Source organism: Vulpes vulpes, chromosome 15 (genome assembly GCF_048418805.1).
Source record: "Vulpes vulpes isolate BD-2025 chromosome 15, VulVul3, whole genome shotgun sequence".
Lineage (NCBI taxonomy): Eukaryota > Metazoa > Chordata > Mammalia > Carnivora > Canidae > Vulpes > Vulpes vulpes.
Window position 1 is genome coordinate 51,950,252 of NC_132794.1, and position 25,111 is coordinate 51,975,362.

The 25,111-nt window shown below is 39.8% G+C and overlaps 1 long non-coding RNA gene across 5 annotated transcripts in view; it reads left to right on the forward strand.

The window, feature by feature from the left end:
- Nucleotides 1–25,111, forward strand: part of LOC112920035 (uncharacterized) — a 235,764-nt gene that overhangs the window by 111,713 nt on the left and 98,940 nt on the right. For 2 of the 5 annotated variants that reach the window (XR_011997375.1, XR_011997377.1), the window contains one exon: nt 5,955–6,012. The exons of the other annotated variants lie outside the window; for them this stretch is intronic. This is a non-coding gene — a long non-coding RNA (uncharacterized lncRNA). The remainder of the gene's footprint in view (nt 1–5,954; nt 6,013–25,111) is intronic. 5 annotated transcript variants of the gene reach the window in all.

The following is a 25,111-nucleotide window of genomic DNA, read 5'->3' on the forward strand; positions in this document are numbered from 1 at the left end:
TGTCTCTGTCTTGTTCCAAACACTGCAGGAGTATGGCCTTGTCTGAGCACTGTTTATATTTATTGTTTATGTTCAGTTAGGAATAGCACTGTCTGGCTGCTGGCAGGGCCATTTTTCTTGTTTTTAGTAGCTTCCTCATTTGTAAAGTGAGAGGATTGCATAAGATCAGTGGTTTCTAGCTGTGCTCCCCAATGATCTCGGGTTCTGAGGAAGACCCCTGGGGGCCAAAATAGCTGCCTTGGAAAGGCTGAGTGGGCAGGGCACCTGGTGCTCTGACCTCTCTTTAACAAAGCAGCTATATTTTTTTCAGTTTTACATTTGGGGGTTATGTGTTAAATGACATTTTAAACAAAGATTCTTTTACTAAAGAAGAGCTTCAAAATCCAGACTAGATAAGCTTGAAGGTCTCTCTATTGCTCCATGGCACAGAGAAGTAAAGACAATTTGTCCCAAATTTATAGAGCTAATTAGACTCAGTAGCTTAGGTTTAAGCCTCAGCTCTGCCACATATCAGGATTTTGCTTATTTGATTTATATTTTCCCCACTTTGTTAGGATTCCAGTATTCCATGTCTAAATAGCTGGATGGAAAGACACTGGACATTTATTTTCATGAGAACCTCAAAAATCTCATGAAAAAAGACTGCATTAAAAAAAATGAGACTCTTATAAGTTTGGCTTAACAGTGTAGGAGGACAAGAATGAGATTAAATTAGTAATAGAATTCATTTTTACCATCTAGTTGGTGAGTTCTGGGGACTCATGGGTTTCATATTATTCCATGATTGATCAACTGTGTAATAGACAAATTTGGCACAGATTAAACTATGTTCTTATTTATTACACAATTCTTTTGGGATAGGTATGCTTCCATTAACTTTATGAAACTCGTATATTTATATTATTAGCTACTTGCTTATTAGATGTTTATTTTCCATTTTATCTCTCCTGTGGCAATGTGGCTTTTGGGATCTTCCCTTTATCCTATAGGTACAATCTTGGCACATTTTGACTCTGTGTGCATATTAGATGTTTGAGGTCCTAAAGTTTTATGGTTATAATTTATTACTTTATAATCATCACTAATCAGACTAGCAATTGACTCAACTGTAACTTGTCTTCATTTGGACTCCGTTTGAGTTGACAGTGATGTATTAGAATCTACAATAAGGATGTTGATTCTGCCTTGACCAGGGATTTAATAGCTGCTGTTTACTTTCATATTACAGTCTTTGCTCCTTTAAATATGAGATCTGGAACTTTGAATGGTTATGTAAACTTAGGAGAACAAGGGACAATTTATAAAGCGAACTGAAATCTGGAAATGAGCTTATTAATGCACCAGGAAAAAAAGCTCTGCTCCTAGAGTCCCTTCTTGGTTCTCTGATTGAACCAACTCACCAGAAAGAAATACCACAAAGGAACTGATTAGATTGCAGGTCGGGAGAAGTTTGCCCAGTAAACAAAGTAAGGAGGGTTGGACATCATCATCATTATTATTATTATTATTTTGAGAGTTGAACATTATTAAGTTGTGTTTCTCACTGAAGCATTTTGAGAATCACTTCAGTTATAAGAAACGTTAGTCTGGGGATGCCTGGGTGGCTCAGTGGTTGAGTGTCTGCCTTTGGCCCAGGGCATTATCCCGGGGTTCCTGAGATGGAGTTCTGTATGGGGCTCCTGCCAGGGAGTCTGCTTTTCCCTCTGCCTATGTCTCTGCCTCTGTCTCTGTGTCTCTCATGAATAAATACATAAAATCTTAAAAGAAACCAAAAACCTAAGTCGGTTTCAGGGGTCAGCAAACTTTGGCACATGAGCCAAATCCAACCCGTTACCTGTTGTTTATGTTCTCTGAGCTAAGAATAGTTTTAAGTTTTTAAATCATTGACCTCACTGATAATAATCAAAAGAAGAATAACATTTTATGATACAAAATGGTATAAAATTCAAATTCCAACGTCTATAAATAAAGTTTTATTAGAACATAGCCACACTCATTCATTTTCATATCATCTATGGCCGTTTTGTGCTACAATAACAAAACTGAGTGGTTGGAAAAGAAGCCTTTTGAGCTGCAAAGGCTAAAATACTTGTTATCTGGCTCTTTATAGAAACAGTTTGCTGACCCTTGGTCTATATGATAGTGTTACACAAAGAAAAGATTAAAAAATGCTCTTAATAAACAACCTCATTGGATTATGACTGTTTGCTGGTGAACACTTATTTATTCTAATTTTTTTTGAAGAGGTATTTTTTGGAATCAGCTTATTTTGTTGTATAGATAGGCTTTGAGAGGGCTTTCAATCTCTTTCTCTCCAAATCTGTTTTGTTTAAAGGCACATTTTCTAATCATGGCATTGATCTTTCCTGTTTTTATGGAAAAAAGTTATATTTTGTATTCCGGTTATTAATTTTTCTCCATGTTTCTGCCTGTGGATGTTTTGTACATTGCCAGATATATGCATATTAACTTAGCTCATAAGTACTGGGGAAGTAAGTATGCTTAGGTTTAAAGATATCCATGTCCAAATAAGGACTGCATGAAAGACAGAGTCAACACAAGAATTCAAGTTCTAAGGGGCAAGGGAGAGTAGATACAAGTACTTAATGAAGTCATGGTGATAATTTGCCAGCAAGTGCAGACCAGCAAAATGCTGCTATTTGAAATTTCAGAGAGCTGCTCAAGTTGTAGTTTGTATTATACTGGGGATAGAATCTGGAGTAACTGAGCAGAAAATGCCTATCCCCCCCCCCCCCTCCCTTCTCAAGTCACTGACAGGTAGAATGGATTAATCTTTGGTTCAGGGTAGATACAGGGAAAGGAATCTGAGTTCTTAAGGAACAAGTCTAATGTGTGAGTGCTGTTTGTGATGAGCTACCAAGAGTTCACAAGAAGACAACTAAATTTCCAGATGAGAACCTTCCCCCAGGGACAAAGAATTCTAAATTGAGGGGCATATTTTACATTTGCAGGCTCATTCCATCTGTCTTTCCTAATCATGCTTGTTAGTTACTGTGAAATATAGGTTGTTATGGTGATGTGCGGACAGAAACCATCTGCCTCGCAGAATCTTAGAAAACTTTATGGCCCCCATAATGTTGGCAAAAAGAAGAGAGGACAGGATGTGACGTCTGAAAACCGGCTCAAATGTGTAAACTTTCACTAAAGTTGATTTAAGTCATATTCCACTCTTCATGGCATAGCTTTTCACCATATTAGCCTAGTTCCACCCTCTCATCTCATCTTGAAAACCTCTAAAAACTCTACCTTATAAGTAAGGGACTTCTGTCCTGTATGCCTAATGACCAGTATCCTGACACCATTCCTTGAGTACCACCTTCTTAAGTCTTCCCCAATCTGGTAATTTTGAACATCTGGTGGTTGAGTAAATATAGAATCCTGTATGTCATCAGTTTTGTGGTTAAGTAGACTGTATTTTTTCAGTACAACTGCTGAGGGGATTTATTAGCATTTGCTTCTCCACTAAGAGGAAGATGGATTTTCACAGTAACCGGTTCACCTTTACAGAAGAGAAGACTTCTTCTTCTTCTTCTTTTTTTTTTTTTTAGAGAAGACTTCTTAAATCAAGAAAGTTGCGAGCATCTTTGTCACGTTCTCTTCTAGTGGTGTGTGGTAATCACAGGCACGAAGACATTGTGACCCATTGTATGTTTAGTCAGTTTCTTGATCTCCTGTTCACATTTTGGGTCAGATAATTCTTTGTTATGGGAGGCAGAGCATTGTAGGATGTTTAGCAGCATTCCTGGCCTATACTCGTTAGATGTTAGTAGTACCCTTCCAGTCATAATAATACAAATGTTCCCAGATGTTGCCAGATATTCTCTATGGGGTAAAAATGCCACTGCATGGGAACCACTTATTCCTTTTGGATGCAAAAGGAAAAAATGCCCCTGCAAAGTCAAGTCATGGGGGCTCATCATACACCTACATGGGGCCTTGTCTTGGAAATGTAAAATTTCAAGGAAACAAGGCAGATTAAGGGACTGGCTCTGGTTTCCACATCTCTCTGGTAGGGTTCATGGGCTTTCTTTCAGGGCAGCACTTTCTCTGCTCTCCTACTTGTCCTTTGTCCTCTCTCTCTTCACTGGTTTCCTCTGTTTATCCTCTTTCTGATCCTGTCTCCCTTCTGCCCAATGTTCATTTAGCTTTTTAACTTTCCTCTGGAATTTATTCCTTTCAGATCCTGCCCCACTGTTTTCCTTGAGAGATAAAAATTTAGTTCCACTAATAACCACATATCTGTCATTATGTCAGACTGCATTATAGGTAGAGACTGCAGATCAGCCTACAGAGAGGCTGTTTCTGGGTCAGATGCTTATCTCTTATCCCTCAGCTATGACTGGGAAAGAAGGGGTCGCTTGAAATAAAGCATGAGTGCCAGGCAATAGGAACCATGGGCTGCTGACTCACTAAAAAGGAGGTATGAACAGATTGAGATTGAGATCTCTGAAGAGAAATTTGGAAAAAATTCCATCTATCAAAAAATGGAAAAAGGTGATCCATGAACATAACTGATCTATATGAGATAAACTGGATAGAAAATTTAATATGTTGCATGGGATTACTATAAAAATGATTTCACAAATCAGTGCGTAAAGAAGATGATGTACAAAGGGCAAGAACAAGCAAAATGACAAAATGAGAACTACAGTGGCCACAGATATTTGAAGAAATGTTCCCAGAATGTATAAGAAAGTGCACATTATTACAAGGCAAACATAAAGTTAGCCTTTCAAATTAATCAAAAATTGAAAGTAATAATCTTTCATCTAATATTGGTGAAAGGTAAAGAAAACTGTCATCCTGGCACCAAAAGCAAAATTGCTGATTTAGTGAAAATCAGCTCAGCAAGTTCTTGGGCATAATATAGCAATATAGATCAAAGCACCAAAATTGTTCATACCTTTCCAGTCAGTATTTTTTCTTTTTATGAGTTTACCCTAAGTAAATATTCAGAGCTGTGAAGATGAAATGTTCATCAGAGCATGTTTTATTTTAACAAAATACTGGAATTGACTTAAGTATCCAAAAGGGATTGATTAAAGGTATTTTCAAAACATATTTAATGATATGAGAAATGCTTAAGATATTCTGTTTAGTGAAATTAATGGGTTACAACGTGATTTCTGGTAGCATTTAAATTTCACATGCATGTTTAGAGATACAAGTGCAGAGCTGAAGTCAGGGGAAAGATTCTAGGTATGTAACAATGGCTATCTATGGTTGTTTGAGTGATTCTTATCTTCTTGCAACTTCTCTGTATGTTTTAAAGTTTCTACAACAGGAGTCCATTACTTATTTTTTATTTTTATTTTTAAAGATTTTATTTATTTATTCATGAGAGACACAGAGAGAGGCAGAGACATAGGCAGAGGGAGAAGCAGGCTCCCCACAGGGAACCTGATGTGGGACTCGATTCCAAGACCCCGGGATCACAACCTGAGCTGAAAGCAGACGCTCAACTACTGAGCCACCCAGGTGCCCAGAGCCCATTACTTATATAGTCAAACAAATAATATGATTGAAAAAATGAACCCCTTGCAAATGGTACCTTTAAGGTGGCTTATAGGTTGTCTTCCAAGAGGCCTTCCAAAGTAAGAATTCACTGGACCCAGGGTCCAGGCTTTCAAGTTGAGAAATCCATTTTGAGGGGGCTGACTTAATATAGTAAAATTTCTCAGGGGTAGACTTACATTAACTAAACTCTTATAGAGATTGATATCTAAAACCATTATGCTGATGAATTAAGTTGGAATAAGAACTGTGGAGAAAACAAGACACCTGTTTCCTCTGGCTAACTTATTTTCCCTCTGTAGCTCATTGTGTGGGAAACCAAATTATAAACATAATATTATCTATGTGCAAGAGATCAGAATTAGAGGTGTTAATAACATTTGCATCAAGTTTTTTTTTTTTTTTTTTAATGCATCAAGTTTTAATTGTATGAGGAACCGTGGTACACAGCAGGAGGAGTGATGCTACTAGGATCGGGTAAGTTGAGTCCTCCTATGTAGATGGAGATTGAACGGGTACTGCTGAATTGTGCCTTGACTTTTAAAAAATCATGGTCACCTTCTTTCTTTAATTATGTGCAGTGATTTGGATTGGCTTCATATTGGTACATGCACATAACCGCAAATAGTCTAAAAATTTAATTCTTAATTTTTATAATAAAGACTACAGAACTTTGGTTCTGTACGGCCACATAGACTCAGAGCGTACACTGTGAATCAACCCAACTTCCAAGGCCTCAGAGCCCCCAGTGAGAGGGTGCGAAGCTAAGAGCAATGCTGTGCACATAAAGTGGGCCTTGCCAAATCTTTGAGGTTTAGTTTTGAATTGCAACAGTGTCCCCTTTATACATGACTATAGATCACCAGTCTTTATGTGTGTATGTGTGTGTGTATACATATAAACACAAATTTTGGGCGCCTGGGGGGCTCAGTCAGCTAAGTGTCTGCCTTCAGCTCAGGGCTCAGGTCATGATCTTAGGGACCTGGGATCGAGCCTGGATTTGGAGGGGGGCGGGGGGGGGGGGGGCCCTGCTCAGCAGGGAGTCTGCTTCTCCCTCTCCCTCTGCCGCTTCCCCTGCTTATGTGTATTCTCTCTCAAATAAATAAAATCTTAAAAAAATAAACACACATAATATGTTTAGATTTCATTATTTATGACATATAACATTTAAGAGCATGTTTTTATACAGAGGCACCACTGGTCCTTTACCTCTGCTCACTCACTCCTGGCCAAGCCAGTCAGGATGAAGCAGGTTATGCTCAGGTATCTTGACTTCAGTTTTCCAGTGCTCCAGTCCTGATAGGCCAATAAGTGTTATGAAATGGGATGAAAACTAATGCCTCTATTGTGTCTCAGCCTTCATCTCCCTGCTTGACTGAAAAGATTTCTAGGTTGGTCCAGTCAGTCTGCTTCCCTGCCTGCCCTGTGAGTGTGATCCTGTGTCCATAGCCAAACTCCTGGGGAGCTTTATTAGGCAAAATTTGGAGAAAAGAGTGAAGGGTAAAAGATAGAAGATGCAGGAGTCTTGGTTGGGAGGTGGAGTTTTGTAAGGAGTTTGGAGACAAAGAGGAGGAAATGTTCTGGAACAGTGATGGTGTGAAGGAAATGGAAGAGCGAAACAGGCGTCCTTCATGGTGTTCAAGAGATGTAAGTAAAACTTACTTGATTTTTTTAGAAATAGCTTTTGTCTGCTGACTGTGTTTCTTTGGAGATGAGACTGTTCTGAGAACTAGACCACACGAATCGTTGTTTTATTTTTATTTACGTTTTATTAATTTCTGATTAATATATGTGTACATAGTAAAAATTCATATAGAACAAAATGAAAACTCAGCCTTCCCTCTTTGCTCAGACCATGAGCAGCCAGTTCTCTTTCTCTGATGCTCTTTCCTTTCCATATTATCAGTTTATATTTTCAGAGATAGTCTAAACATAGAGATGCATATGGACATAAATAAGTCCTTGCCTTAAAAAAGAAGTAAAATACTCACTGTTCAGGACTCTACTTTTTAATTTAGAAGTATATCTAAAAGTGTTCCATATGTGTGTCTCTCTATTTTTTTGCCTCGTTTAAAAATAGTAACCATGCCTTTATCAGCATCATAGTCCAATGAATGAAAAAGGGCTGCATTGTTATTGTAAGCAGTGGCCACATTTCCGTGTGGTATCTTGCTAGAGATTTCTACCGGGTGATCCCTGCCTGCTCAGTTGCTGTTCTGGGGTCCTCACTGTTTCTTCTCATTATAGGTAGACACAATCCAGGGCGTAGGCAAATGTAATGAGGGAAGCAAGATGTGGAATGCAATGATCAGAGAAATGAAATAGTAGGAAGAAAGAAGACAGCTACCACTGTCCCAGAAGTCTCTACTAATTTCAAATTTGGTGGATTTTACCCAAATCTCATATTAGGTCTCTCGCAGACCCCAGACTGCACAGTCCAGAGAGTCTCTGGATTTTCTCCAACTCTCACCGTCAAGAAGCCCATAGCACATCACACAGTACAAGTTTTGTTTATTACCTCAGTAACCCTCAGAATAGCAATTTTACTTTCAAGTACCCTATCTTGGACTTGTTCATACACTATACACATAATAGAGGGCTGAGAAAGCTGTTTTTCATATTCTCCCAGGTAAAGTGAAAATAGTTTTCTCAAGTGTGTCTGAATAACACGGAGACGAAACTCAGTTTTCACTGTTCCCAATCTCCTCACTGGACACTGCCCATTATACAGCTGCTATTGAAACCTCAAGCCTATGAGACCCACATAACAAAAATCAGCAATGTTTCTTTTAATATCCATAGTTGGACTCAGGTATTTTTTTCAATTATAGCTGGGGGTGGGGGGGTGGGGAAGAAAATTGCAAGACCAGAGAGATGAAACAGATTCCCCATAAGAGACTTTTATTTATTTATTCAGGGTTTTTTTCATCTCCTTTCTCAGTCTGGATCTCCCTTTTTCCCACCACTTCAGCTGAGAAAGTAATTATAGACAACACCGAAGAGCATACAAACACTTCCACAGCCAATTCCTGTTATAAATGAACCGTTAGGAAGTGAAGAGTTTTGCAGCAGTTTTAAAAATCTCTGAACCTGGCTGGAATGTCAGGACTAAGTATTTGATCCATAAAAATTTCCTAAACAGCTCCACAGGAATTGTAACCATATGTTTACAACTTTAAAATGCGTATCTGAATTGAGATAAACCTGGCATCTGATGCACATGCCGTTGATGCAAATAAAGCATTTTCTCACAAATACAATTTACTTAAATGAGGAAGCAAGTTAGATATAGTGGGGTCTCAGTGTTTCATTTTAGCAAATTGTCTTGAAGTGATGCTATGATTTTAAAATACGCTTGCAACTCATTCAGCACCAGGATAGGCTGTCTCAGTGACTGTCACCACTAGGATGACTTTCCCTCTTTGGATTTGACTGTACTGATTCTTCTGATTACAAGAAGATGGATATTTTAGGACACATACAATCAGGGAGTCACCAATGGGCTTTATTCACCTTTTGTTTCCTATCAAATAACATGTCACGTTATCTTCAGATGTTATCTGTTTTGTCAGATAAAGCCTCATACCACTAGTTCCTCTGAACTCAGAACGTGGTTTAAATACTTTTGGAATTTGGAGCTGCCTTCTTTGTTGGTGTTCACACTGAGTGTTTTGTCTGTAGCCCATTGTGACGACCTAAACCCTTGTGGGGTTCGTGAGACAACTTTTCCAGCAAAAAGTTGAGGAACATTCTAACTGCATTTATTACCTTCCTTAGGCCTGTCACATATCCAATCAGAACTTTCCTTTATGTAGGATACCAAAGAATACGTTTTCTATTTTTTCCAAAGAAAAATTATTTATTTATTTGATAGAGATATTTGATATTTGATAGATAATTTATTTATTTGATAGAGAGAGAGAGTACACAAGCAGGGGGCAATGGCAGAGAGAAAGGGAGAAGTGGGCTCCCCGCTGAGCAAGGAGCACAGCCTGGGGCTCTGATCCGAGGACCCTGGGATCATGACCTGAGCTGAAGGCAGACACTTAACCAACTGAGCCACCCAGGTTCCCCCTATATGTATATTTTTAGATATTTCTACCTATTCATGTAAATTTGAAGCAAGCAGAATTTCTAGTCAAAATACATCCTGCAGAGGGATCTGCAGGTTTTAATTTTTTTTCTTAGAGTAGAGATGTGTCATATATGTTGTTGCAAATATTATATCTCTATAGATTTTAAATATGTACAGCAACCCTGACAGTGCTGTGCTTAAGGACGGGCCTCCCACCTCATCCTGTGAGAAGGAAACATCATTAGAAGATGGGGCTAAGGATCAGAGACTTCACTTAGGGCTCTTTTCTTTTCTTCTTAAAAGATTTTATTTTTATTTTTTCATGAGAGACACAGGCAGAGGGAGAAGCAGGCTCCCTGAGGGGAACCCAGTGTGGGACTCAATCCCAGGACCCAGAGGTCATGCCCTGAGCCAAACCACTCAACCACTGAACCACTCAGGCACTGTAGGGCTCTTTTCATATACAGATGAAGTTTTTGAAATTCCACCCAGTAATGCTGGAAGCAAGAAAGCCTTCAGAGATGAATTGAACTGAGTACAGAGCAAACATTCCCGGTCTGATTCACAGGAATGTGTTCGCTGGGTATGGCATAGTGATATATATTAGAATATAGTGTATTAATAGAAAATTTGAGGTACAGTAAGGCCACCAGGTCAAGAGATGATTGACATTAGAAATGTCAGTTCCCGAGAGGAAGGGGCATATCATATAAATGTTAGTTCCCAGGGAGGCATAGGGGCTGGCCAGGCAGTAGAGGAAGAAAGGGTAACTGTGGACAAAAACTTTTATTGTAGTTTACATGGGAGGACTAGGTGAGGCAGGGGATTGCTTTGTTTGAATACTTTCAGTGGCTCTGGGGCATGGGGCCTGTCCCTAAGTTGTCTGCTTTCTGGCCATAGGGTAATTTAGCAGGTGGGTAGTGGCCTGGAGTATGAGAGCCTGATAGAGGTGGTTGGTGGTTGGGGGTCTGAGCTCTGTATTGGTCAGTTTGTATTTGCAAAGCATGCTTCTGGGAGGAGGAGGACTCCTGAGGAAGAGGGTGTCAGGTGACAATGGGGACAGAAAGCCAAGGCAAGGTGATTCAAACATGGTGGTGTTGTATTGCCCAGAGCGAGGCTTGTGTGACATATGTGTGTAGGGTTAAAGTGCGTTAAAGCATCAGGTTTATAGAAGCTGGAAACATGGTTAATACAAACAGTTAAAAGCAGATTTTATGTGCTTAAGTGTGAATCTTGGCTCTCTACTATATATTGGCCATATGTCACTGAGAACATTTCATAACTTGTTTAATCTTTATAACTCAAGGGTACAGGTACTATTATTAGCCTGACTCTGTATACGGGATAACTGAGGCTCAGATATAGAAATACATGAAAATGCTTAGAACAGTGCCTTGCACCTAGTAAATGCCAAATAAGTATTTGCTACTATTATTAGTCCCATTATCATTGTTGGTATTTTCTGAGTAACAAAGCCAGCTGTGGTCACACTGCTCACTCACATTCAATGGGTAAAGTTGGTGCTACTGCAATCTGGAAGATTGGGATCACTCAGTCAAGTTAATAGTTGGTTTTTGACATGGGGTGCCCTACTATACAACAAAGAACTACCAGACTTTTCACTAGAACAAATAAATGGCATGATGGACAGACCTATCTGGAACCATGCGTATGTAGAAGATGGCTGGTTCACTGGCTTCCTCAGCCCATGATATTAATTCATGGCATGAGGCTCTTCTGAGAGGCTCTTCTCTGTGGCCTTGGCCTGGGAACTGAGTGCACTTCCCTTTACTTTGTCCACCCTCCAGAGGAAAATCTTTTAACTAAAGGAACAGTTTAGTCTCAAGTCAGGTTTCTAGAGCACAATAAAATCTGCCAGACTGTGGGCATGAGATGTAATGAATGGAACAGATGGGCATCCGCAGTGATGTGGTGGGAGATGAGCTGTACCCTGAGCTATGCTTCAAGCAGCCACAGAATCTGAGTGTAGAATTTAGGGCATGGATCTTAATTCTGAGTGCTGGACCTAGCCTATGCTTGGCCTTTGTTCTTATCTGGCTCCCTAGGAAGGCTTGGAAGCATTTTCATTCACATTCTAAGTTCCAAGATGCTTCTCCTTGTTTCATTGTGATTCACACAGAGGATCTTGGGACTATCCAGGAAACAGCCTTTCTAAACAACTCATGACTTAATTATAACTTTTTTCTTCTCTAATCATCCTCCTCATTACCATTTTTTGGGGGGGTTGGGAGGATGGAGGATACCTTTATGTTTCTTGGACATATTGTTTGCTCATCTAACCATACATGTATATATCAGCCTGACTGCTTGGCCTATAATACCGCATTTAACTATTGTTCAATTAGACTGTTGGGTTTGATGGAAGGAGAAAGTGGGTGTAAAGATGGCATTTTTAAGTTAGTCTGTACTGTTTGAACACAGGGAGGCAAGTTTTCCAAATTACTTCAACTGTTCCTACATATAATTTGAAAAACTTGCATCCCTGTGTTCAAACAGTACAGGCTAAATCCTCCTCTGTACAAGTGCACAGGTAGCTGTGTGAGTGCCCCTGTAGGGACTGCCCTAGGATAACCATGCTTCACTGATCTGATTACAAGGAATGCCTGACAATGAATTATCAGGACAATAGATACTGTTTCCAGCCACTGCTGATGTTGTAATCACTCTTCTTGATGAAAATACCAGATTGTTCTGCAAACCAGTGAGCTGGGTCTGTGGAAACAGAACATACATTTATTTTGGAGAAACAAAAGCTTAGAGCAGTCAGTAAAACTCCCCATTTCATTTCCTCCAAAGCAGTGTTTGAAACAAGAGGCCCCCTGCTCCTGGTTCCTTGGGAGGAGTTGTTCAGCCTACCTCTTCAGAAGGCAGGAAAAGAAGCAATGAGCCACCAACACACCCACCACCCTCTCTTTAAGGAGAGCAGAAACTGGTCTTTGTACCTAGTATATTAGTTGATTCTTAACTTTCTGAGGCCATTAGTTTTGGAGCCTAATGTGTAAAGATTCCTTAGGGTATAATAAGGATGCCTGCTTGTTTTGCTGGAATAAAACACTTGAAACCCTTGGCCAAGACTTAGATATACAAACCTGGGTTGAAAATCAAAACCACAATGAGATACCACCTCACACCAGTGAGAATGGGGAAAATTAACAAGGCAGGAAACAACAAATGTTGGAGAGGATGTGGAGAAAGGGGAATCCTCTTGCACTGTTGGTGGGAATGTGAACTGGTGCAGCCACTCTGGACAAACTGTGTGGAGGTTCCTCAAAGAGTTAAAAATAGACCTGCCCTACGACCCAGCAATTGCACTGCTGGGGATTTACCCCAAAGATACGTGCAGTGAAACACCGGGACACCTGTACCCCGATGTTTCTAGCAGCAATGTCCACAATAGCCAAACTGTGGAAGGAGCCTCGGTGTCCATCGAAAGATGAATGGATAAAGAAGCTGTGGTCTATGGATACAATGGAATATTCCTCAGCCATTAGAAACGACGAATACCCACCATTTGCTTCAACGTGGTTGGAACTGGAGGGTATTATGCTGAGTGAAGTAAGTCAATTGGAGAAGGACAAACATTATAGGGTCTCATTCATTTGGGGAATATAAAAAATAGTGAAAGGGAATAAAAGGGAAAGGAGAAAAAATGAGTGGGAAATATCAGTGAGGGTGACAAAACATGAGGGACTCCTAACGCTGGGAAACGAACAAGGGGTAGTGGAAAGGGAGGAGGGCGGGGGGTTGGGGTGACTGGGTGACGGGCACTGAGGGGGGCACTTGATGGGATGAGCACTGGGTGTTATATGTTCACAAATCGAACTCCAATAAAAAAATATACAAAAAAAAAAAAAAAAACCCAAAACAAAAAAACAACAAAAAACCAAACCTGGGTTGAAGTCCAAGTTCTACTCTAGCTATTTAGATAGACTTTAGTAAACCATTGAATTTCTTTGGAGGTCCAGCTCCTTCTTCAGCATAAATTTAATTTAAATTTAAAAAAATTCATCACATTGATGGTAGAAAAATCAGAAATGTCAAGGAACAAAAAGAAGAACTGCAAGGTTATCATAGTCCCACTAAAAAAAAAAAAACCCTCTTAGAAACTGGTGAATATCTTTTCATTCTTTTCTTCCTTTGTTTCCCTTCTCCCTTCCTTCCTTGTATTTGCTTGTCTATCCATGCATCCATCCATCCACTCACCCACCCACACACTAGCTCATACATGCAGTGGAATCATTCTGTGCATAGGGTTGTGTAATTTGCTTTCTCTTTTCAACAGCATTCATGAAAGTCTGTCTTTGTCACTATTGTTGGTTACCTTTTTGTTGCCTTTAGAAAGGAAGACCTGGACAACCTAGTGTTACTGAATTATCAACCAATTTTTATTTATTTATTTATTTATTTTTATTTATTTTTATTTTTATTTTTCAACCAATTTTTAAATTAGTTCTGTAATCCCAGAGGCCAAACCCGGTATTGTTTACTTTATCAAAATGAGGCTTAAAGAGATTATTGTGATGTATTTTAATAAATTATGCACATTTTCCCTTTTTTATAAAGCAATACATGTTTTTTTGAGGAATATTTAGAAAATACCGAGGAAAACAAAATACAGAGATAAGCCTATTTATTTGTATTATTATACTCCATGTACAGTTATTTTTAAAATGAAAATGTTATAATAAAAAATTCAGGTAGTATGATAATGAGAAGTAAACTCTTTCCTACCCTGTGCTTTCAGACTTCCTCCACAGGGGTAAAGACTGTCAAAATGTTTATGTATACTTCCATATATTTTCCTATTTACACATTTTTCAAAGACATTGTTAATGGCTTCATGTTATTCCTGTGTAGATGATGACAACTTTCTTATATTATCTGATCGATGGCCATTTAGATTGTTTTTAAAGTTTATTATAGACTATGCTTAAAATATATGAGGGCCAAATCATAAGGCCTTTGCAAATTCCAATTCTGCAAGTACCTCCAAGTTGAGAATCAAAGCACAAAAAGGCTTTGCTTTACTTTTTTTTTTTTTGTTTGTAATTTTATTGTGATGGTTTTAACTTGAAAAGAAAAAGGCTTATGAATATATTGGCCTGATAGTTTGTGGTCATTGAACATAATCCAGAGTTGGCAATCAACCTGTCTTTTCTTTTATGTTCAAAAGAAAATAGTTCACTATCCTTTTTATTCAAATTTCAAAAACCATGCACTCTATAAATTTACTCAGGAACCAGGCTACCCTCTGTAGCCTGCAATTCAATATTTGAAATTAGGGCTGAAATGGAAAATTACAGCAATTGCTCCAAAAGTTTCAGGTTACTATTATTATCCCTGTAAACGGTCCTCAGACAGTTCAGCCAACGTTGGGTCTTGTCTCTATCTTTATTTGAGCTCATAAAGTGTGACATTATAAATTCAGAAATTAAACAGCATTGCTAATACAGAACTACTTCTGGAGGTGGTAGATGAATGCTAATTATCATCCTTAAAATAATTCCCCAGACACCAAACATTTTCTGAAATAGTTCTGTTATAATAAATACATCTGCAAATCATCCTCTTATGGGCCTGATTCTTGTGTGCATGCATTTCCGACTGTGTGATAAGAGGTAGGGAGTAAGAACAATCATTTTCACTCTTCCTTAAACTTTTGTGGTCACCAGGAAGGACTCAGGTAGTCCTGGTGAGTGTAACATACCTTGTATCTTTGGTGTTTTATTATAGGGATGGATTTGTAATTTAGTAATGATTTCTCTAAGACATATAAGGTCATAGTTTGAGCACACATTTTTACTTCTGGGCTTGTCTCAGGCACAGGTGCATTTGGAGTCTCCCACCTAGCTTCATTCGAAGCCTCAAGAGGGCCTATTTTGCCCATCCCCTTGAACTCCTGAAATTTTACAGGTAGAGATACACTCTTTGATAAAGGAACTATTAACACAGTGTTTTTTTTTAGAAAATGGACTTACTGGGATACCTGGGTGGCTCAGTGGTTAAGTGTCTGCCTTTGGCTCAGGGCATGATCCTGGGGTCCTGGGATTGAGAGCCATGTCAGTCTCCCTGCAGGGAGCCTCCCTCTCCTTTTACCTATATCTCTGCCCTCATGAATAAATAAATAAAATCTTAAAAAAAAATAGATTTACTGTTCAGGATGAGATTTAAAATACAGATATCTTGGGCTACAGATCTAGATAAGAGAAAACTTTGTGGGGTACTACATTAACCTATTGGGCAGTGAAATCTTAGTATAAATAAGTTTACAAGACTTAGAACAAATGCATAATTGATTGACAATGACTCAGTCTTGGTTCTGGGATAGAATGAGACCTCAGTGGCAAGGAGCTCTGCATTACACTGATAATTTCCGCTGTGGGTTTAGAGGGAGGAAGCTGTGGAATTCAGGCTGATTTTTTTGGCCATTCAAGGCCCAGATAAAAATGAATAAAATGAATAGTCTATTTCTTAATAAAAATCGTGATAAAAAGGTGCCTGGGTGGCTTAGTGGTTGAGCATCTGCCTTTGGCTCAGGTAGTGATCCTGGATGATCCCCACAGGGAGCCTGCCTCTCCCTTTACCTATGTCTCTGCCTCTCTCTCTCTGTGTCTCTCATAAATAAATAAATAATCTTAAAAAAATCGAGATAAAAATATGCAAGAGGAATTTTATGCTATTTCTGGGCATAATTTAGATGTAGACGTAATGGAATTTCTGGTATATTTTTATGATTTATGGGACCTATCAAATATTTAAAATGAAGGCTGTCCTGGAAAGTCTATGGTTAACAAAATAGGCTGGATGAGCTGGACCCATAGCATTGAAGATGTGCACATGCTGCCAGAGGGGTGGTGAGAGGGATGGAAGGAAAGAGGCTTTCAGAAGATGTGATAGTGCTGGGAAAGCTCAGGCTTGAACAGGAAATGCTAATGTTTAGACAAACATCCCAGTGTAGCTCCTAAAGAGCGTGTTCATAAGCTGACTTCTCTCCCTGTGTGGGCAGAATTTCCATTACTTAGGCCTTGAAGGTAGGTGTCTCCTCCAGATTGACCTTGGCCTTTGAAAGAGCACAAGTGATTTTACTGTGGTTAACCAAGTAAATGATACATTGCTGTCCACATCTGAGAAAACCAAATCAAGTTGGGAGGGGTCAGGAGAGATCACTTATTTTATTTTTAAAGATTTTATTTATTTATTTATGAAAGACACACAGAGAGAGGCAGAGACAGGGAGAAGGAGAAGCAGGCTCCCTTCAGGGAGCCTGAAGAGGGACTCAATCCCAGGACCCTGGGATCATGACCTGAGACAAAAGCAGATGTTCAACCACTGAGCCACCAGGTGCCCCAGGAGAGGTCATTTAAAATTATTGTCTCGGGCAGCCCAGATGGCTGAGTGGTTTAGCGCCGCCTTCAGCCCAGGGTGTGATCCTGGAGATCCAGGATGGAGTCCCATGTCCAGCTCCCTGCATGGAGCCTGCTTCTCCCTCTGCGTGTGTCTCTGCCTCTCTGTCTCTCTCTTTCTGTGTCTCTTATGAATAAATAAAATCTTTAAAAAAATAAAATGATTATCTTGTCATTAGCCTAACATCCATTGGGTAATTTAGAAACTGGAAAAATTTTGAACTACTCAACTCTTCCTTTGACTCCACTAGGCTGTCCACTGAATTCCCCTCCTACATCCTCCATTTTTTCCAGTCATCCAGGGGGGTCATTTTAGTGCGGAGGGGAGCCAAGAAAGATCCTATGCACCAAACACTGAATACAGCCCCCATGAGTTGTCAGAAACCTTTTCCCAGGTGTGTGGCTTCAGGATAGGAAGAAATAAAGAAGCTATCCTCTTTCATATGTTCTCTTTCTTTGCTATTTCCTCCTGGGCTGCTGACCACAGCAGCCTATCATAGCCTGGGTGCAATGTTATTTGACATTTCTCTTGCCCTTTTCCCACTGATGCTTGGGCCAGCAGTTGGCACTCTTGGCCCAAACTACTTAACCTTGTCACAACTATTTTGAGGCCATGTACATAGCTGATGCTAGATGAGTGAATTTTTAGGGAGCCAAGATTCTGCTGGTTGGCCAGTCCTTGGCCTCAGAATTCTTGAAGAACTCTCTGCTTGATCTCCTGCCACCCTGATCAGGGAATTGACACCTTCTTCTCTCAGATGGTTTCTAGCTCTGGGTAGAATGGTGACCTAACTTCAATTTTTTATGATTATTTACCCTTTGGGATTATGACCTAAAGAACTTAGCTTGGAGTTGGTGGATATTGATCAGGGACCATCTCCTTTTTTCAGCTCTCCTGGGTAGAAGACATTACCTATCTGATCTTCTTCAAGAAAGGTGGCTGGGAAAAATTAGCCTTCTGCATGGGTATGTGATGCAGTGATGCTAGCTCTTGATTATACTTATAATGCCTCTAATTTCTCAAAAACTTCTACCCTCTATTAAAAATTCCATCTCTCATATTACTCATTCTCTCATATTAGCTCCCATTTCTCATTTATGATACTCTAGTCTTCCTTACCTCCACATTACACTCCCCAACTTCTTCTTCTTCTTTTTTTTTTTTAGACATGAACTTTGTTATTGTCATGGACCAAAGCTTAAACCTTTTATTGTTTAAGCCAGTCTAAGCTGTATTTTCTGTTATTGCAGTGAAGACCATCTATCCTCTTGATACTTTATGGCACTTTAGACTCTGTGCTGCAGAATCAGCAACAGGGAGGCACAGTGTGGTCTGAGAAGATTCTGTCCAATACAACCCATTGTGTCACTGGGTTTTAACTGTTTCTTGGGGAGGGAGGGAGGGTCAGTGAGGTTCATTTCACAGCTTGTGGTATGTGGTGATAAGTCAGTCATTCAGCAAAAGCATGGCTAAAAAGATGGCTCAAGTATTGAACTTGATCCTCTAGGAGCTCAAAGGGTTTGGGCTTCCAGAGCCATGTGGGGCAGGTGTTCTTTACGAGGGGTTCCTTGGACTTCTAGAGGGTCCATGGAAAGATGTCAGGAAGTCCATGAACTCTGAAACAGGAAGGTGGCTGTGTATTTCTTGGTGGTGGTTTCTAGACTTCTGGAGCAGGAAATGCAAAGGATCTTAAGATCAGTTTCACATCTGGGAGGAGTCTTTTCTGAAGGGTCTAGCTTTACATTTCTTTTTTTTTTTTTAAAGATTTTTTATTTTATTTATTTATTTTTTTTTTAGTCACAGAGAGAGAGAGAGAGAGGCAGAGACACAGGCAGAGGGAGAAGCAGGCTCCATGCACCGGGAGCCCGACGTGGGATTCGATCCCGGATCTCCAGGATCGTGCCCTGGGCCAAAGGCAGGCGCCAAACCGCTGCGCCACCCAGGGATCCCTAGCTTTACATTTCTTGCTAGAGACACCATGGGAAATGGAGGGGACAGAAGTGTTTCATTGATGAGTGAGGTCAGAAACACAAACCCCTGCATGTCTATAATTACAGAATTTCTTCATGCTGGCAGCATGCTGGGGAAGTGTTTTCAGTTGTCTAGGTTGGGAACTGTAGGTATTCCTGATTGCTTTGTGTGATTCGATGTGGCTCTCTGTAAGGCTGGCTGTTCCTCAGATCTTGGGGGAAGGAAGGTGTCCTGTTTTTTCCTCTGAGGCTGATGACTTAACCTCCTTCCCCTTCCTCTTCCTCGGGTTAGGATCTCTACCCCTTCCTCATCTGTTCCCTGGGTCTGAAATCACTATCCCTCTCTCACTCCCCAACTACTACTACTACTACTACTACTACTACTACTATTTCTTCTTCTTCTTCTTCTTCTTTCTTCTTCTTCTTCTTCTTCTTCTTCTTCTTCTTCTTCTTCTTCTTCTTCTTCAAAGATTTATTTATTTATTAGATAGAGAGTGTGGATTTGGGGGTAGGGAAGAGGGAGGGGCAGAGAGAGGAAGAGACAGAAACACAAGCAGACTCCTTGCTGAGTATGGAGCCGATGTGGGACTTGTTCTCATGACCCTGAGATTATGACCTGAGCTGGAACCAAGAGTTGGACACTTAACTGACTGGCCAACCAGGCATCCCTCACTCCCCAATTTCTTATGTCCATTTTCCTAAGTCACTGCTGGAGATACTGGCATATAGGTCTCAGAATAGTTTAAAATTCCTGAATTACTTTTCAGTTTAAACCAGTATTAAGAGAACTTCTAGGACTCACTCTGGCACACCTTGGTTCAGCTTGTCCCAGGCTTACATGCCACTGTGGAGTCCTTTCTGGCTCCTCTAAATCACTAGACCCCTCATTTACTCTTGTCTGAACCTCAGGTCTGCTCTCATTGTCAAGTCAATGCCTCCTCTTTCTAGGGTGTGGATTGTAGATTATGCCTTCACTCAAGTCTGACTGAAGACAGTATCTCCATAAAGAAAAAAAAAATCATTTGAGAAAGGATGAGTGGAAGAGGGTGAAAAGATACCTCTGCTGGAGTGGGGAGAAGAGGAGTAACAATAAATATACATGGAAGAAGAGAAATTTGCCCATTTTACTACTTTTTTAGTCAGCTTTTTCTTAGTAAGTAGTTTCATGCAACAAGTTTATTTGAAATCATACTACCTTGGTTCAAAGTTTGACTTATGACTTCCTACTATGACTGTGGATGAGTCCCTTAAATTCTCTGACCTCTGGTTTTTCATCTGTAAAATAAGGATAAAGGTAATATCTATTTTTTTGGGTGGGTATGAGCATAGCATGCTGGCTCATCAGGATAGCAGTACCTCAAACAGGTGCCCCAGGCTCTCCAGTGCAGGGGGTAATTTGGGGAATAGGAACACTGGATTGAATCAAGAAGTCTGGGGCTCAGAGAACTGAAGTTTTTTTCTGAGTGGAGATGTACTGGGAATGAAAACTGTAATGGACTGTACAAACGTTAGGAGGAGTCATTACCTGCTCTGCTGCTGGAGGGACCAGAGCACCTGCGGGTGTCTGTGCATGTGCTCATACAGAGTAGGGATTTACTTTAAGCACATGGGTATTGGTACTTGGACCTTATTTTGGAATCTTCTTTTCTTTCACTTACAGAATATTTATTTTATTTTTTAAAGATTTTATTTATTCATGAGATACAGAAAGAGAGACAGAGACAGAGACAGAGAGGCAGAGACACAGGCAGAGGGAGAAGCAGGCTCCACATAGGGAGCCTGCTGTGGGACTCAATCCCGGGTCTCCAGGATCAGGCCCTGGGCTGAAGGTGGCACTAAACCGCTGAGCCACTGGGGCTTCCCTATTCTGAAATCTTTAAGAAAAAGAGTTTGCAAAAGAATATGGCTTACAGCAAAATATCTACATACATTTTTGTCTCCCGGAGGCAAACACTGTCAGCTGGATGTTAGTTTGGGTACTTCAAAAAACAGATGTCAACCTGGGTTTAGACGTAGAAAAGATTACTGGGGAAGACGCCTATGAGGGACAGTGAGAAGTGAGTCAAAGGAGAAAATAAGAGCCAGCAGATTGCAATGCCGGAAGCGAGGTCTTAGTAATACAGTTCCAAGAAAGTTTAGGCCTGGCCAACGGGGAGTCTTTGAGACAGTCTTCTGTCAGGAGTCATGCATCTTCCAGAAATGGGCCTGCCTTGGTAGCTCTGCTGTGTTTAGTCATTGGCTGGGGAATGTGGTTTTGATACTAACCCAGCAATGGATTTCAGAGCACAGTAGCTGGGATCCATTGGTCAACTGTGCTCCCTGCAGTAGATAATCTCAGACATATGTTGTCATGGCCTCTGCAGGGCTTGGGCTTTGTCTTTCTGCTTTTTTCCTATGCCTGTGTAAGCTCCCATATTATTACACACACACATATATATGCATGAATATGTATGCATATCTATACAAATGTTTATAGTTTTGTGAATGGGGTCATACATTTTGTTTTACAACGTGCATTTTTCGTTGACTGATAATTTCATAGGAATATCATATCAGTACAAATAGATCTTCTTCATTCTTTTCACAGCTTAGTGGAATTTCATTGTTTGGCTATCCTTCATTTTGTTCAGCCAATTCTCGATTAGCATTTGAGTTCTTTCTAGTTTTCACTTGCACACATAAGGCCATAAAACCTACTATCACATGTATGTATTTATGTAGATATAGCATTTTCAATGGGACAAATTCTCATAGTTGAGATTGCTGAGGCAAAGGATATGAAATGTAAATGTTGGTAGATACTGCCAAATTGATATTCAGAACGTTACCAGTTTGTTCTTTCGTGAACAGTAAACTACAGTGCACCTTTGCCCACTGCTATACCAACCCTGGGTATTGTCATTCTTTTAAATTTTGCCAATTTAATAAGTGAAAAATGAGCATGTAGCCTTTAAATAAGTCAGTTTAAAAGGTCCCCCTCCCCCATCCCCAAACTCATGATTCCATTGGTGGATCTATGTTAGAACCATCCTTTTTTGGGAGCCTGAGGGGTTGGACTTAGCTGAGCTTGGAGCTCTCAACTCAGAAGCAGAGAAGCAAAGTATGTATGGTCTCTTGCACCAAATCTCAATCACAAACCCTGAAAAGGTATCCAAAATGACACCATTAGAGACTTGTTCCCTTTGAAATCTGAGAAACCTGCAAAACCCTGAGCCCTCTATTAAAGTGAAAACACTCTATTTGACCCTCAGATATAATCCAATATCTATGTTTTACAGATGGGAAAACTAAATTCTTTCCCAGAGGGTGCTTCGACCAGGGTCACGGAGCTAGTTAATGACAGAGTTCAGAATAAAACGAAATTTTCTGACTTCTAGCCTAGTACTCTACACTGTGAGAATACAAATAGCAGTTATTTTATCATAATTATAGCTAGAAATGCTGGTGTTAGCAGACTTCATGAAAATCATCAAGGTACTTAAGTAAAATAGAATGAAAGCTAAAAGCACTGCGTGTTCATATTGGACGATTCACAATTTATATATTCATGTCACTGTATAGTGTATATTGAATCAAATACTGTGGCTACAGTAATTTAAAAAATAAAAACGTTTGCTATCATGTTTTAGGGAAAATGCCTATGATGCGTTAGCACTCTGACAAGTAATCTTTACTTGTAGTTACTAGGCATATATAAATACGTATTAATAGGAAACTTGTGGCATAGTTTAGTAGCTGTCTGAAGACCTTCATAATTTCCAATTTACCCTGATTATGTGGAGTCTAAACAAATCACTCCAAACTTCTCTCCATGATTCCTCAGAGCTGGCTGAAAGCATTCCTTTGATCAGATAATTCTTGTACTCTGGGATGTAATTTATTTTAATCTGGAAACCTGAATTCTTAGGGTATTACTAGGGTCTCTAAGTAATTTTTTTTTTTTAAATCAATCTTGGACTTTGGACCCAAAAGACAAGAATAGTTCTCATTAAGAAGGACTGAAGATTCCACTCTTCAGTTGGAGATCGAAATTCTGGCCTCTCATCTCTGCCATCGTGAGAACCTGTTAATGTGAATCCCTTTGCCATGGGTAGTGAGTCTACTTTTTCTTGTGTATATTTCTGCTTTGAGTTTATTCTGCAATATCCTGATAGATTTTAGTCCTTCTTAGGATCTATCTTTTGTCAAGCCCCCGTTTTTCAACTTTTATATAACTTCTTTTCAGTTCCGAGGTCTGAGATCACACTTATTTTTCTTAACCTTTTATTGTAGAAAACACAGCAAAAAAAGACACATAAAGCAAGTGTGTGGTTTAGTGAGTTATTATGAGGCAAGCACTCTTATAACTATCACCCAGGCGAAGAAACAGAACTTTGCCACCCATCTCGAAACTCCTCCATGTGCCCTGTTAAAATTTCCATCCTCTCCCTCCCTCCAAAGTGCCACTCACCAGGCTTTTATAGTCATCTCTTCTAGACAGTGTACCTTAGTCTTGTTCATTTTTATTTGCTCTTATTTTTAAAACATTTACAGTGTCTCTCCATCCCTTTTTTTTCCCCTTATAAGTTATCTGTTGAAGAATCTGAAGGTATTTGACCTGTAGCATTACTCACAGTCTGGATTTTTGTCAACTGCATGTTTCTGGTGCACTTCACTATGCTCTTTTGTCCTGTGAATTTCCTGTACTTTAGCATCCAAAGCAAAGTATTAGATTTATGATCAGTGCCTTTGGCAGGACTCTACCTTCAGTTCCACACAGACCTCAAATTCTTCCAGCATCTGGCTACTGGTATATTGTGCTCTGTGTGGGTCCCAAGGCTGATGCAGGATTTTTCTCAGAATTGCAGTCTATTTTCAGCCCCCAGTGGGCATTGCAGACCTGCCCCTCTCAGGGTTTTTTTTTTCCCCATGCTCTGGCCCCTTCTTAAGGGCAGATTGCTGTTGTTAGGCTTGGGGTAGAGGCGAGGTACAGGGTTTTTTGCTTATCTGCTTGCTTTTGTTTGTTTGTTTGTTTTTTTCAAAAATATCTTACCATCTTAGAACTGTCCATGGAAATTTCAAATGGTAGAATTTTCTTTCTGAGAATCTCTAATCCTGGAAAAGTATCTTCCCTTTTAAATGATCTAACCCTGGGATTTCATTTGTAGTCAGGATGGCATCTAGGTTATATGCCCAGTGATAGACACTATTCTCATCATTTGTTATGGCACATTAAATGGTTTCTTCTATTACAACTGTGTCATGGACTACTACTTTCTTATTGGTCAAAATATGGAGTATTTGTTTCCTTAACTTTTTGAAAGACGAAATAAATAGTGAGACAGGTCACACATTGGGCTCTTCCAATTCTTTTTGGAGATGTGCAGTTTAAATAGTAAATGGAGTCAGAAATTTTTTGGAAGTTCTGCCTTTAGTAGAAAATGATTTCCAAGAGAGGTCAGCTTTGATGATGTCAGACAAATTGGGTTTAAAATCTTGCGTTACTTTCAGCAATTTAATTACTTTATTATTACTCAGTTCTACCCCTCTGAGAAATGGGGACAGTTACACTTACTCAGTTTTTGCAGCAAATGTTTATTGAGTGCCTTTTAAGTTGCAGGAATTATTTTAAGTTTTGGGGATACAGCAGTGAGCATACAAAAAACTCAGCCCTCGAGGAGCTTATATTCTGTACCCAGAGGGTTCATGAAGATGAAGTGAGACTTACTGTCACCTTCCTGGCTCAGAGCTTGCATGTGGTAGATGCTCCATAAATGTCAGCTCCCTTCTGCCTCCTTTTAATAGATGTTTCCTATCACTTCTGAAATTGATACTTTTAATTTGTTTAGCTCTTTGGCATTATTATTTCAGTAGTCAATGGTTTCCCAAGCAACAAGAGTCTAGGCAGTTTAATTAAGGCATAAATCAATGTTACATTTTTGTCTGATTTGCAGCAGTATTAGCAAAGCTTCTGCTGTCTTTGTTCCCAAATACCTCCAAAATCACCCAGAGAGTCACCGTGAATGCCCCTAAATGCCTGTCTCCTCTAGCTAGTGCATGGCATTCCTGCGACCTGTGGCTCCCTTTCCATGGCTGGGTGTCATCCCTCCCTACCCTAAACGCTTCT